Source organism: Triticum dicoccoides, chromosome 7B (assembly GCF_002162155.2).
Source record: "Triticum dicoccoides isolate Atlit2015 ecotype Zavitan chromosome 7B, WEW_v2.0, whole genome shotgun sequence".
NCBI classification, from domain to species: Eukaryota; Viridiplantae; Streptophyta; class Magnoliopsida; order Poales; family Poaceae; genus Triticum; species Triticum dicoccoides.
In genome coordinates, this window is record NC_041393.1 from 381,524,735 (window position 1) to 381,537,060 (window position 12,326).

The window sequence follows — 12,326 nt, forward strand, 5'->3', positions numbered from 1 at the left end:
CTTTTAGCTAGGCATGATGATTTCAATGATGCTCACATAAAAGAAAAGAATTGAAACATAGAGAGAGCATCATGAATAATATGACTAGCACATTTAAATATAACCCAATTCCTATGCCTAGGGATTTTGTGAGCACATAATTTATAGGAACAAGAATCAACTAGCATAGGAAGGCAAAACAAGTATAACTTCAAAACTTTAAGCACATAGAGAGGAAACTTGGTATTATTGCAACTCCTACAAGCATAAATTACTCCCTCATAATAATTTTCAGTAGCATCATGAATGAATTCAACAATATAACCATCAAATAAAGCATTATTTTCATGATCTACAAGCATAGAAACTTTTCTACTCTCCACATAAGCAAAATTCTTCTCATTCGGAATAGTGGGATCACTAATTCCTAAAGTTGACACTCTTCCAAACCCACTTTAGATGATAGTATTATTCATACTCCAAAATATATAAGTGAAGTTCATGGATCATTCTGCAATTAATATAGACTAACCAATATCCAAGCTCAAAATATGTAAGTGAAGCACACGAAGCATTCTATAAAACCATACTCAAAAGATTTAAGTGAAGCATAGAGAGCAATTCTATAAGATCATACTTAAAAGATATAAGTGAAGCACATGAAGTATTCTATAAATCAATGAAGGGCTAAATCATACTAGCATGGTTCTTAAAGGAAAAAACCAAAAACACAAAGGACAAATCATGTGAACAAAACAAAAACTGAGGTATACCGATATTTGTTGAAGAAGAAAGATGGGATGCCAACCGGGGCATCCCCAAGCTTAGATGCTTGAGTATCCTTTGAAATATTTACTTGGGGTGCCTTGGGCATCCCCAAGATTGAACTCTTGCCTCTCTTTATTCTTCTCATATTGATAGCTCCTCGATCTTCGAACACTTCATCCACACAAAACTTTAACAAAAACTTTGTGAAATCCGTTAGTGTAATAAATAAAACTACCACTTTAAGATACTGTAATGAACTCATTATTTATTTATATTGGTGTTAAACCTACTGTATTCCAACTTCTAGCCATAGATTCATCAAAAATAAGCAAACAACACGCGAAAAACAGAATCTGTCAAAAACAGGACAGTCTGTAGTAATCTGGAAGTTTAGTAAACTTCTGTAGCTCCAACAATTATGAAATAAATATGAAAATTTGAAAAATTTGTACGTAAGTAATGTGAAAAAAGTTTCAGACCCATTTGGTCTTCCAGTAAAGAATGTAAAATCACGCGCTACAGCCAAAGTTTCTGTTTTTGTTCTGCACATAGTAAACAAGCGATCTAATCATCCTAAAACCAAAGCTTGGCACATTATTTTTATAATACAATGGATATATACAAGGGGATAATTATTTATAGAAAAACTTCCATGAAAAATTCTACATTTTTTCCGCGAGCATGAACACAAGTGCTCAAGGTTGACCCTCACTTCTTCAATGCATAACTTTCCAATCACTTTTCTTTTTGAAAAACTTTTTTAGGCATGAGAGGCAAGTGATTTTTTTGTATTTTCATTCTTTAATTTTTTTTGTATGTTTCACTCACAACTAAACCGAAACAAAAAAATTAAAAACAAAGTCTACTTAGTGAAGAAAGCAAACAAGCACACACAAGAATATCAACCCCACACTATTGCTCCCCGGCAACGGAGCCAGAAAAGAGCTTGATAATCCCCAAGTGCAGGGAATCATCGTAGCAATTTCCAAAGGTGGAAGTGATAAGTATGGAGTGTCGAACCCACAAGGAGCTAAAGGTAAGATCAATATTCTCTCAAGTCCTATCTTCCACTGATACGACTCTACGTACACCGAACGTTTGCTTCCAACTTGAAACGAGAAATAAAACTACGTTGTGGGTATGAAGAGGATAACTTTGCATTATATCGGAGAGCTAAAACATAAAAGTAGGTGCTGTTATCATAAAGTTAGAATATATTACTAAATATTATAAATAGCGAGTGTGGAATTATGATGGATCGGTGTGCGGAATTATCCTAGGCAATTGTTAACAAGACCGGTAGTCGTCATTGCAATTTCATATAAGGGAGAGGCATAAGCTAACATACTTTCTCTTCTTGGATCATATGCGCTTATGATTGGAACCTAGAAAGCATCTGCAACTACTAAAGATCATTAAGGTAAAACCCAACCATAGAATTAAAGCATCAAGTCCCCTTTATCACATACGCCACAACCCCCTTACTCGGGTTTATGCTTCTGTCACTCAAGCAACCCACTATAAGCGAATCATGAACATATTGCAACACCCAACAGCGGGAATCCCTCAGGCTTGCACGACACGGAGGGCACAATAGGACAACACCAAAATAAAACATACAACTCATACCAATCTAGATCATCAATAAACCCAAAGACAAAACATATCTATTCAAAACATCATAGGATGGCAACACATCATTGGATCATAATATGTGGCATAAAGCACCATGTTCAAGTAGGGATTACAGCGGGGTGCGGGAGAGTGGACCACGTAAAAGAGATGAGGATGGTGATGATGATGGTGATGTTGATGAAGACGATCACTGCAACGATGATTCCCCTCCTGATGGCACTCCGGCGCCTCTAAGAGAGAGGAGGAGAGGTCCTCCCCCTTGTGCTTCCTCCTCCATGGCCTCCCCCTGGATGGGGAGAGGTTCTCCCTCTGGTCCTTGGCCTTCATGGAGATGATGGCCCCTCCGGGATCCTCCTCCATGGCCTCCGGTGATGATGGCCCCCTCCGGCAGGGTGCCAGAGAGGGCCTAGATTGATTTCTCGTGGCTACAGAGGCTTGCGGGGGTGGAACTTCTGATCTAGGTTATTTTTTGTAGGTTTCTGTATTTATAGGAATTTTTGGCTTCAGTCTCACGTCAGGGGGATCTCTGAATCATCCACGAGATAGGGGCCCACACCCAGGGGGTGGGCTCGCCCCCACCCTCGTGGACAGCCAGCGACTCTTCTGGCCTAACTCTTTTACTCCAGGGGATTCTTTTGGTCCATAAAAAATCATCAAAAATTGGCACATCAATTGGACTCCGTTTGGTATTCCTTTTCTGTAAAACTCAAAAACAAGGAAAAAACAGAAACTGGCACTGGGCTCTAGGTTAATAGGTTAGTCCCAAAAATCATATAAAATAGCATATAAGTGCATATAAAACATCTACGATGTATAATATACTAGCATGAATACTTCATAAATAATAGATACCTTGGAGACATATCATGGCACGACCAGCAGATCAACACCCGGCTCGTCGAGGATGCAAGGGGAGCCGAAGTGTGTGGGCTCCGCGACATGTCCATGGAGTGTTCTAGCACGGCCAACTGCATCTGCATGACCTGAGACCATGTCGGCTCGTCTTGCTTTTTCAATGACATGTGGGTATCGCATGTGAGAAAAGGGCATCTCCAACGTTGCCACGACCACAGCTGACTAACCTGGCACACCAAAACCCACGTCCCTTGCGCCGTCACGGTGCGTTCCCAGCTGGCGCCAGCTGCCCGCATTCATGTCATCCATCCGTATGCCGGCATTAAGAGGCTCGGTGCCCGAGGAACCAACTCCGGCGACTTAGTGATGCACTCGGATGCTTGGCCTCACCGGAATGCGCTACTTAAAGTGGCAACGCACAGCTAAACTCCACACCATAGCGCATCCTCCTACTACCTGGCACCACATCTGCCATGGCCCGAGTGCAAACATTCTGCAGGAGAGCTTGTCTTCGGGGATGAAGCTCGAGGTCGCGGCCCTCGCTCGAGTCGCCGTTCGCAACGCATAGTGGCGTAGCCGGATGTGAACGCGACCGCGCAAGTGATGGCCAAGCTGTCGGCCGATGATGGGAGCATCGTCATCCATGCGTCCTACTTGCCGCCGTCCAACATTTGGTGGCGCATGTGGGAGGTGAAGCGACATACCATCCATGTCCATCAACATCAACCTCACATCCATCGGCACCGCCGAGGTCGGGGACTCCTCCGAGGATGAGTAGGGCATGTGAGGCGGCATGTCATGGTGTGCCAACTGACTGGCCCATCTCCCGTGTTCTACTCTTCATCGTTGGAGATGCACCTTCACTTCACTGGTCTTTAACCCCGCCCTCGTACATGGAGATGGCAGATGGAGGACGTCAGTCGCCGCCGTAGAATAGGTTTAGGGTCAGGTTTCTTTTATTTTTCTGTCCTGTAAAAGTTTGAAATGTAATGAAAATCTAACGTTTTTGCGTGAATCTTGTTCGGTGTATATGAACTTTCACAATAATAGTAAGATATATTGTAGGAGTATGAAAATATATGGAATGATGATTCGTTTTTGTATGTATAAACATAGAAGGTTTCACCAGAGACAAAGCTAACATGCGAAGTAAATAAACACATAGGGTCTACATACACAATTTATCTGAGGCACTCCAATAATACATCCACTACACATTCACGCATCTCACATCTTTCTACATCTACGGGAACCTATGAAAGGGTTAACGTAAATCGCCTCTCTCCCCCTGATTTTCATGGTGGTGGCCCCCTGATAACCCACAAGTATAGAGGATCATTTGTAGCCTTCTTTGATAAATAAGAGTGTTGAACCCAACGAGGACCTAAAGGCAGAACAAATATTCCGTCAAGTTCTATCGACCATTATTTTGCGAGAATAAAACTATGAGTGCTTTGCGAGAATAAAACTACGAATAAGTTGCGAGATAATAAAAGTGCATAGCTTTTGTCAATAAGAAAGTCATTTGTCCCTAGGCAATCGATAACAAGTACTGGTAATCATTCTTGTAATTCTACATGAGGGAGAGGCATGAGCTAACATACTTTCTCTACTTGGATCATATGCACTTATGATTGGAACTCTAGCAAGCATCTGCAACTACTAAAGATCATTAAGGTCGTGAAACCCAACCATAGCATTAAGTATCAAGTCCTCTTTATCCCATACGCAACAACCCACCTACTCGGGTTTAAGCTTCTGTCACTCTCGCAACCCACCATAAGCAAATCATGGATGTATTGCAACACCCTATAGCAGGGACCCCTCACGTTTGGCGAGATGGAGGGCACCGTAGACATCACCATAAATAAAATATACAACCATACCAACCAAGATCACGATTAACCCATAGGACAAAACGGATCTACTCAAACGTCATAGGATAGCAAAATATTGTTGGGAAACAATATATGGAGTTGAGCACCATGTTTAAGTAGAAATTACGGCGGGGGGAAGAGGTGTTACACTGCTGCATAGAGGGTGAGAAAGTTGGTTTTGACGGTAGCAAGGTTGTTGATGTAGATCGTTGTCACGATCCTAGCAACGGCGGCACTCCGGGGCCACCGGGAGAGGGGGAGAGAACCCCTTCCTTCTTCTTCTTCCTTGGCCTCCCCCATTGATGGGAGGACGGTTCCCCCCCTGGTCCATGGCCTCCATGGTGGCGCACGCACGATGGTCCTCCAAGGTCGTGCACGACGAGCAGCGTCACAACGTTGTTGACCCCAGGCGTCGTCGCGGCAAGAGCCCTCAGCATCATTCTCGAGATGTGCAGGGCTGTGCCAAGATGCTGGCGAAAAGGGCGCACGGCCGTAGAACCGTGATGGAGCTCCTTCTAACGTAGTTAGAAGTCCGAGCACCTCCCGTTCCTTGCGTTTGTCGCTGCCACCCATGCGAGCAAAAGCATTGGCACGAGCACAACTACTCCTCGACTTTCCTCCTACTGCAGAGAAGCAAGAAGAGTGGAGGGCTGCTATCCAAAGCCTCATCGGCCACACCAATAGGGATGGCCACCAGGAGGCAAGTCCTTCGCGGCGCCGGACCACTGAGCCGATGTGCGTCGACAGTGGAAGGGTTGGAGGCGCTGCAACCACGGTGCACTCTCCTCCACTACTGGCAGCCACGTAGCTCCCAGCCACACAAGTGATTTGCATGTGATCCCCCAGAGGGACGGCGAATGCTTGCACAAATACATACAAAGGTTCAGCCGTGTGCTGTACAACTTCCCAGATGTTCATCCTGCCATTGTCATCAGCGCATTCCATCAGAACGTGCACAATCGAAAAATGCATGAAGAGCTAGCGATGAACAAGGTTATGAATGTTGTCGAGCTTTTATGTTCTGGCTGATAGGTGTGCTCGAGCTGAAGAAGGAAGAAAGTACCCCGGTGAAGATGCCGATGTGGAAAGTGACTCTGGAGATGAAGACATCATCGCCCCGACGAAGAACGGGCGACGACGCAACAAGAAGCGCAAGGGCAAGACCTTTCTTTTCGTCGAGGAATTTGGCAACCCTGACACCGCCAAGATGGCTAAGGTCGACGACCTCGGCAAGGAGATTGCCGGGTGCGACGCGTGCCGGGCCTTGGTGGCTACCGAGAAGCCAGAGGGCTCCGACAAGCAATACTGCAAGATTCATCGCAACAAAGGCCATGACTTCCAAAACTGTCATCAAGTTGAGTAGCTGATGGAGAAGCAGAGGGCTGAGTACGAAAGGCGAGACAAAGAGAAGGGCCAAGACAATGCTGAGGGATCCGGCAAGAAGCGCGGTGGCCGAGGATGTCGCGGCGGCAAGGACAATTAACAAGAGAGGCCTGCTCAAGGCCACGACAAGAAAGAGGGTTATGATGATCATGACGATGAGTACAGCGAGCACGAGTTTCAGAAAACTATAGAGGTTATGTGTGTTGATGGAGGCACATCGTTGCATTCTTCCCACCGTCAACTTAAATAGTGGGCGCGTTAGATCAATGCGACAGAGCCGATGATTGACGCCCAGAAGCCATTGAAATGGTCCAACATGCCTATCATTTTTGATGCTAAGGATCACCCTGAGTGCACAACTGCGGTTGGGTGTTGGCCGTTGTTGGTTTCGCCAACAATCCGCAACCTCAAGGTGACAGAAATGCTAGTTGGCGGTTGGGCTGGTCTGAACTTGATCTCGCCCAACATGATCAAGAGATTGCAGATTCCTGATAAAGATCTTGAAGAGACAGGTACGTTTCAAGGGATCAATCCAGGGAGAAGCCAGCCTAAAGGGAAGGTCACACTACCAGTCACATTTGATGGCGACCTAAACAACAGGTCAGAGAAGATCGTTTTTGATGTCGCCAAGATCCCGTTGCCGTATAACGGGATCCTTGGCCGTCCAGCACTAGCCAAGTTTATGGCGGCGTCACACTACGCATACAACAAGCTGAAGATGCCCGGCCCAATGAGCATCATCACTGTCGGCTGTGACAAAAGAGATGCGCTCATCTGTGCTAACCAACTCTACGGAGAAGCAGTTGCAGCACCTGCCACCAAAACACTTGCTCCTTCCACTGGAGCTCCCGAGGGGAAGAAGACTAGCAAGACCTCAACCACCAGCAAGACTTCTGGCCCCGGCAAGGCCTCTTGCACCCACTCTGGCAAAAGCGCCTCCTCGGAGTGCTCCGTTCCCGATACGGACGTGCCACAGGGCTCCACCGGCAAGAGCAAGGAATCCAAGGCAGCACCACCAGAAACCAAGAAGGTACCCGTCAAGGAGGATGGCACGGGTGGAGATTTCACCATAAGCTCCACCCTTGACAGCAAATAGGAAAATGCGCTCATCGCCTTCCTGCGGGCAAATATAGATGTTCATGCGTGGCAAGCATCTGACATCCCCGGTGTTCCCAGGGAGGTGATTGAGCTCCACCTTGCTATCTATCCTCATGCACGGTGAAACGCCCATTTTGCATCATGCTTTCATATTGATATTTATTGCATTATGGGCTGTTATTACACGTTATGTCACAATACTTATGCCTATTCTCTCTTATTTTACAAGGTTTACATGAAGAGGGAGAATGCCGGCAGCTGGGATTCTGGGCTGGAAAAGGAGCAAATATTGGAGACCTATTCTGCACAGCTCCAAAAGTCCTGAAACTCCATGAAAGTCATTTTGGGAATTAATAAAAAATATGCAGCGGAAGAAATACCTGAGGGGGGTCACCCATCACCCACGAGGGTGGGGCGCATGCCCTACCCCCCTGGGCGCGCCTTCTGCCTCGTGGGCAACCTGGCAGCCCTCCGATGCCCATCTTCTGCTGTATGAAGTCTTTTACCCTAGAAAAAATCATAAGCAAGCTTTCAGGACGAAAATCCGCCGCCACGAGGCAAAACCTTGGTGGAACCAATCTAGGGCTTCGGCGGAGCTGTTCTGCCGGGAAAACTTCCCTCTGGGAGGGGGAAATCATCACCATCGTCATCACCAATGATCCTCTCATCGGGAGGGGGTCAATCTCCATCAACATCTTCACCAGCACCATCTCCTCTCAAACCCTAGTTCATCTCTTGTATCCAATCATTGTACCAACACTACAAGGATACCTGCTATAAAGCAACATAATTACTACAACATTTGAACTATATGTTGCAAATTTTTCAATAGATACGCATTATTATCGATGTACCATATGCGTTGCAGGTTTGTCATGACCTATACATATGGAAAACAGAGCAAAGGAGAGAGAGACGCAAAAAACAGAGCCCCCGATTCCCCTCATCTCTCCCAGATCGCCGCCACCTCTCCCTCCTCCGATCCACCTCGCCGCCGGCCCTTCCCTTCCCATCATCCCACCGCGCAGCTCCGGCGGCTGCTGGATCCATCGCATCCGCCACCCACCCATCCCTCTCGCGTCCGATCTCTAGCTCTCTTCACACGCCTCCTCGCCATCTGCGATGGCTAATTCAGGCGACGTCCGGCGAATCCCGCCATCACGAAGCATAGCCCGAGGTCCCCATCGAAACGCAGCGTCGTCCCATGCGACTAGATCCGCTGCTCACGGCTACCCCCGCCCTGGCAAGGGTTTCGGCCGTCGGCTCCGGCACCGGTGGCCAGGTCGTCCTCCTTTGGTACTCCTCTCTTCCGGTGAGTGCATCCCTTCCCCTGGATTCATCCTCTCTTTCTCTTCCCCTTCCTCTAACCTCTATTTTTTCTCCTCTTGTAGACGTGCAGGGAGGAACAGGCTGCGTATGCACTCCATCGTGACACTACTGACGGTGATGTCAATGGACGAGATGTGCCTCGGCGTCGACGAGCATGCACTGAGGCGGGAAGTGGAAAAGGAATACATCGCCAAGCGAACTCAATGGTACGATGCTGGAGGTGGAAGACGTGGCCAACATGGCTCTGTATGTCGAGTCGGACGAGGCTAGGTATGTGACCATGACTTGGACTTCGAACTATCCCTGGGAGTTAAGGCTGAACCTTCTACATGTGTGTTGCATAACCACTACTAGACATTTGAATATATCCGACCTCACCCAAAAAGCATCAAGATAATTGATCAACCTAAAACTATGGATTTAGTAACCTCTTCGTTCTGTCAGTTTTCTTGATTATCTATGTCTGCCTGCTGCTTAGATTAAAAGCATTTGTTTGGCAGTGGCGGAGCGTGGCAAGAAGTGAAGAAACCAAGAGGGGGCCATTTTTTAAAAACGAAATACGCATTACTAGGAGCAGTGTGAGCTGATGGTTCATTCTTTTTCAACACTGCTCACAAACAGAAGTAGACGAGTATATGGAGGTGTTATTTTTCAGCCGGAAGTATAGCTGCTACTCACGTATGCAAGAACGACAGACAAATTATTTTCAGCCATAATTCAAGAAAACCAAGATTGTAATGGAGTATAGAATAAAAGCATGCTGAGTACTTCGGAGTCATGCGTTGTGGATCAAGGCATTGACACAGCCGACCCGCCGGCAGCGACATGCCTCGTCGATCAAAGGCATTGGCACAGCCAACCGGCCTGCAGCAATGTCGAGCACGACGGTCACCATGTCACGGCCTGAGGGACATTCTCAATGTGTTGACCTCGCCGCCGAAGGAGCAGAGACAATTGGTGCGGCACGAGGTCGTGACCGCGACGACCCTGCAGCCCGCGCACACGAGGTCAAGGGCTCGATGCAGGACTCATTGCCGATACTGGAGGAGGCGCCATGGCAGCACCAATAGGTCTTGCAGCATGCTACACGGTATTGCTCCGGCCATCTCTGGCCATGGATATGCCATCAATTGCAGGTTTCCTGCTTGCTATGGTGCACTGCAGGTCATCTTTGTTTCTCATACCAATGGTCACACTCACAGCCACCGTGTTGTAGCCCCTTTTGGCCTCCATGAGGCTCCGCCAGTGTCGTGTCGTATCATAGGGAAGGTTGCATATACGGACAATCGCCACATGCACAACACCAGTCACTGACTTAAACACATGTCCAGAACTAATGCCAAACATGCATAAATCCATATCTTGAATCTTATGTTCTTAAACAGCAACCATGCATGTAAGGACAAGCCATGTAAATAGGATTCAGTCATATTCTAATATGTTTTATCCTTTTTTATAATTGTAATTTTTTATGTCAATTATTCTTTACTACAGGTAGCTCTCAAACTGCGCAGAGTCAAGATTGATGCTATGGTACCATTAATGATTCCAGCTGAAGATATTTGCAACCTGAACTGTTACACAAGTTTACTATTGTGCCAATGTGTCATCATGTGTTTCCATGATTTTTGCAAACCTTTAATATATCCCCGGGTTCCTTTTCTTCTATGCTAGAATTGGTTTGGAAAAACTGTATGCAACTATGGCCATGAAATTGTATTAAGAATTATGCAAGGAGTGAGTCATCATTTCTTGAATGGGTTTGCAGTTCTAGCTCTTTGTATACCACACAATATTGTGTCATGTCTTGATATTATTATAACTTTAATATGATCCAAACACACACAACTTCCTACAGAAAACTTACTATGAATTTTCTTTTGGCAACGTTTATGAAACACAAATGAAGTAAGATGCCAGAAATCAATTGAAGAAATTGATGGAAATTGGTAGAAAATTATCTTTCTAACATTTCAGTATTAGCAAACTGATTCTAATGAGAATAGTAGATTTGTATACGCCATACAGTAGGGTGTGGATTCATTCCTTAAGGCTGGCTTATAATTATGTTCTAATTATAGTTTCTGTGTCAGCCCATTCTCTTTCATTGTATACTTTTAATGATAACAGAGCGACTTCTTTTATAAATTCTTAGCTTCTTTTATAGATTCTTAGTTACTCATGTATGCAGGTCAGCATCAAGGCTATGAAGCGAAAGATCAGACAAAGGTTTTCGCCATGTTTGTCCTTCAGCTTAGTAACTGTACGTCTAGTTCTTTCCCCTATTGTAGTCCTTTTATTTGCACCGTACTTCTTGAAAGATGATAACTTGCAATCATTATTGTAGAGTGGCCGTGCTTCTATTTATATTCCTGAAATAAACTGAAATTTCATTTGCATCTCTATAACTTCATTTTGTTAATAAAAAGGTTTGATTAATTAAGCAGTGCAATTACATGGCTTTATCCTTATTTTCCATTGTATCATGTCTCCACTTCTATTTAACAGGGATCGTAGCTCTTGCTATAGTTGTAAGTTGTGATCTTAAATGTATTTTTTTTTGATATCGTGATCCTAAATGTACACTTGATGGTGCTGAAATTACAAATGAATTCTCGGCAGTGCATGTTGATATGGCACTTGTGAAAACTGAAGATTTGGTACGGAGTCGTAAAACGTGTAATATTCTCGGTAATGCAGAAAAACAAAGATTGCATTGCCCTCAACCTTTGTATGTGACATATCGTGCCTATATCACTACTTGCATCATGTCAATGTATTCTGTGTTAACAATTCATTTTGTTATTTTCTTTGTAGATTCAAAAGATATATGGCTGATTATATGGTTGCGTGGCAAGAATACTGCAATGATGATGATGGTGTTCTACTGTTCTTGTTCATGATGATGATGATAATGACGACAGACGCTTTTAGTTGTAGCTAAGTTGTAGGGATGTTGTTCCTGTTGGATGATGTTCGTGTTCCTCAGTTAAGTTTTTGTTAAGTTGTAGGGATGTTGATGGATGCTTTCAGTTTAAGTTTTAATGTCAAGAAAATATTTAGATTATGTATCACAATTGGATGAAGTTGCTCATGTAATATCTACTATTGTAATCCAGCAGTTCTATCCAATATATGATTTCGGATTTCGCCCTGTGTATATTCCTTTTTTTTCCTCACTTGATATACATAATTATTACCATTATGTGGAACATTAATTTAATAGCTGGGATTATAGATATTCACATTATATATGTACTAGTCGCAAATTCTTGTTACCAAGCAATGAGATTTGGATTCCTGTATATTAAGCACCAACATATATAAGTGTTGTGAAATTTGGTTTTATGTGTTGTACTCTTGCAACGGTTCATTTTACCAACGAAAGTATAAGCGTTGCAT

The 12,326-nt window shown here is 44.7% G+C and overlaps 1 long non-coding RNA gene across 7 annotated transcripts; it reads left to right on the top strand.

Moving 5' to 3' along the window:
• The first annotated feature begins 8,491 nt into the window (after nucleotides 1–8,491).
• On the top strand, nucleotides 8,492–12,084 carry LOC119340440. Of its 7 annotated transcripts, XR_005164549.1 has the most exons (5): nucleotides 8,492–8,907; nucleotides 8,987–10,014; nucleotides 10,419–10,457; nucleotides 11,116–11,187; nucleotides 11,742–12,084. It is a non-coding gene; the product is annotated as an uncharacterized LOC119340440 (long non-coding RNA). The 7 variants fall into 7 exon arrangements; XR_005164548.1 differs by having other exon boundaries at nucleotides 8,987–10,457; XR_005164546.1 differs by having other exon boundaries at nucleotides 10,419–11,187.
• The last annotated feature ends 242 nt before the right edge of the window (nucleotides 12,085–12,326 follow it).